The 3,185-nt window shown below is 56.7% G+C and overlaps 1 non-coding gene across 1 annotated transcript; it reads right to left on the bottom strand.

Annotated features, from left to right (window-relative positions):
- Positions 1-980: 980 nt before the first annotated feature.
- MIR2284K (microRNA mir-2284k) lies at positions 981-1,054 on the bottom strand. Its single transcript, NR_030979.1, has one exon. It is a non-coding gene; the product is annotated as a microRNA mir-2284k (primary transcript).
- Between the last annotated feature and the right edge of the window lie 2,131 nt (positions 1,055-3,185).

Below are 3,185 nucleotides of genomic sequence, written 5' to 3' on the forward strand. Positions count from 1 at the left end.
GGCCAAAAACTTCTTTTGGGTTTTTCCAGAAAAAAACTTTAGTTTTGTTGTGTTTAACTGTTTGGCTAATCAATCTTGGTCTGACAAATTTTCTTTTTCTCTACTTTTTGGTCATGCTGAGAGGCACTCAGGGTCTTAGTTCCCTGACCAGGGATTGACCCCATTCCTCCTGCAGTGGAAGCTCGGTGTCTTAACCACTGGACTGCCAGGGAAGTCCCACAAATTGTCTCTTTGGAAGAAAATGTTTATTCATGGGTGTTTGGCATGAAAAATATTATTGCTGTTTTTTTTTTTTTTTGGCACCTCCAAAGATTTAGAAGACACATGTGGAAGCGAGGCTGGGCATCAAGTCCACCTGCCATGTCCCCTGGGGCTGGGAGACTCTCCATGCCACGCCAGGCCCACTTTGGAACCGCCTCTGACCCAGAGTCCAGGCCGAGGCAGCAGAGGAGGCAGCAGCACCAGCTTGTTGAGTGAATAAATGGCCTGGCTCCGGGCCGGTTGTTGGAACGCAGGTGCTGAGGAGGAGCAGGTTAGGAGGGCAGGGCTGTGCTAGGCTCTTAGGGTGTAATTCTCCCCACGCCTTTGCAAGAAGCGTGCAATTTACATTTTTATTTGAGATCACACAGTAATTCTTGAGCAGTGTCATAAAATTCAAGGTGTTACCAATAAAATCCAAGTCCATCTTGATCAAGCCCCTGACTCCCGGCATATTCGCTGCTTAGTTTCGGCGTCCACTTTGGCAGACGTGGCTTCCCAGGTGGCAAAGAATCCACTTGCCAGTGCAAGAAACGCGGCAGACTTGGGTTCGATCACTGGGTCGGGAAGATCCCCTGGAGGAGGAAATGGCAACCGACTCCAGTGTTCTTGCCAGGAACATACCACGGACAGAGGAGCCTGGGGGGATACAGTCCATGGGGTTGCAAACAGTTGGACATGACTGAGCAGCCACACGCATCTCATCCCTTACTTGTATGTTGAGGTGGCCAAAAAGTTCTTTTGGTTTTTTCATTAGATGTTGCAGAAAAACCCGACCGAACTTTTCTGGTCAACTTAACACAAGCTCGTGCTTATATAAATGCACAATCTGAGTGTTGTGCCTGTGGGCGTGCTGAAACTCAAACGGAGTCGCTCTGTATGTGCTATCCTGTGGCCTGCGTTTGCCTTGAGCAGACTAAATCCTGAAGAGCCGGTCCGTGTGCAGAGGTCTTCTTTACAACCTGCATCTGCTGCAGAGGGCCCCGGGCTGCAGCGATGGCCACCACAGGAGTTAGCGCCCCGTCTATGGAGGAGGAAGTTGAGGCTTCCTCCTGTGGAGGCTGTGTGACCTGCCCCGGGTCACGTCCAGCCGTGTGAGGGTCAGGGGCTGGGAGAGGGGCGGGCGGGACTGCTGAGTGTGGAGCACGAGGAAAGCGGCGGCAGCTGAGGGGAGCACCGGGGCCAGGGCCCAGGGCGGAACTCCGCGGGCCTCCGCGGGTCTCGGCGAGGCCAGGTGGAGCGCCGGAAGTTGGCCGCTAGTCCAGCGGGAGCGCCGGAAGTTGGCCTCCGCCCGGAAGCCCGGGGTCCCTCGCCCCGCCCCCCGCCCTCTTTCCCTGCGGCTCTGCTCCCCGCAGCCTCTCCTCCGCGGCCCTGACCGCCCGGGCCCTGCCTTCCAGGACACTCAGCCGGGCCAGTGGGTCCAGGTCTCCCCACGCCCTGTGACGCCAGCGCTGGGTGGCCTCTGTCGGGCCGGGGAAGGCCAGGCTCCCGGGTGTGGCCCGCAGCGCTTCCGCGAAGGCCCAGGTGCTAATTGGGGCGCGCTTCCCCTAAAGGCGGTAGGACGCGGGGAAGTGGCCTCCAGCCTCCGCCGGGCGCTGTGTCCTCCTGACTCACTGCTGGCCCGCCCGCCGGCCGCCGGGTCCCCAGACCTCCACTGAAGAACCTTGCCCTGTGCTCCCGGGATAGGCCTGCCCCGGCTGACCCACTTCCCAGGCGTTTGGCTGAAAGAGGCCGGGGCGATCCCCAGGGCTTGGGGCGGCGTGGGTGCGGCTGGGGTGTGTTCTCGGCACGGTTTCCCCACCTGACCACCTTGTGCCTATCTCCTGGGAGGCCACCGCCCTGGTCACAAGGCCACTTGTGCCCAGCGGCCCAGGGGCACCGCCGGCAGCAGGCTGTCGCTCGGGTCTTCCTGAAGGGGTCCCAGGGAGGAGCGTCCCACCCCACAGGACCTCGGCTTGGCCTGCAGGTTGGGTGCGCTCCAGGCCCTCCTCTGCTTGCTGTATGACTGACCAGCTGCATCTGGCCCTGCAGGCCTTCTGAGCTACAGCGGAGACTGATCTGTCTCACGGGCTGTTACCTGGATCTGACTGGAGTCTGTTGAGAAGGAACGGGGCAGGCTGGCGGCAGGCTGCTGCCCTGGGGGCACTAGCATGCTGGGTCCGTCTGCATCTCGAGCAAGCCGACTCAGTCCCGGTGAAGCCCATGGGGCTCACTTTTGGGGTTCTCAGTCCCGGTGAAGCCCACGGGGCTCACTTTCGGGGTTCTCAATCTGGCTGCAGAGGAAATCTCCTGGGAGAGCATTTAAATGTTTTTCCTTATGTGAAACATTGTTAATATTTTCCCTCAGGCTTGTTACAGAAGGAGACAGGATTTGTAATGAACATTCATATCCCCATATCAATGATCAACTCAATTCATGCCCATCTTGTTTTATTTATACTCTGCACAATTCTCCTTACATTGTTTTGAATCAGGCAAAGAAAGTGTTTTTTCTTTCCTTTTTTTTTTTTTTTCAGAGTACAAGTCCTAGACTGTCAGCCCTAGGAATTTAATTCAGTCATCCAGGCTGGGGCCCAGAAAAAGTGTATTTTATTTTATTTTTATTTTTATTTTTTTTTAAAAGTGTATTTTAGCAGCACTCCCTCTTGGGAGGTACAGAGATGCAGCTGGTGGGGGGCGGGGTTGCTCAGAGCTGGCAGATCTATGGTGCTGCCTCCAGGAGAGGCTAGGCGACACCGTGAGCCCCGAGAGGTGAGGCCCAAGTGGTGTGTCCGGGTTTGGATGGACCACTCAGAGGGTGCGTGGTCCAGATGAGGGGAGAGACTCACACATGGACAGGGATCCTGTCCAACTTGGACCTGAGGAGCCTTCAGGGGCTGCTGACAGCCCTATTGACCCTGTTCTTAGGGAGAGCAAAGACCGCAATG

This window comes from Bos taurus, chromosome 21, assembly GCF_002263795.3.
Source record: "Bos taurus isolate L1 Dominette 01449 registration number 42190680 breed Hereford chromosome 21, ARS-UCD2.0, whole genome shotgun sequence".
Classification (NCBI taxonomy): Eukaryota; Metazoa; Chordata; class Mammalia; order Artiodactyla; family Bovidae; genus Bos; species Bos taurus.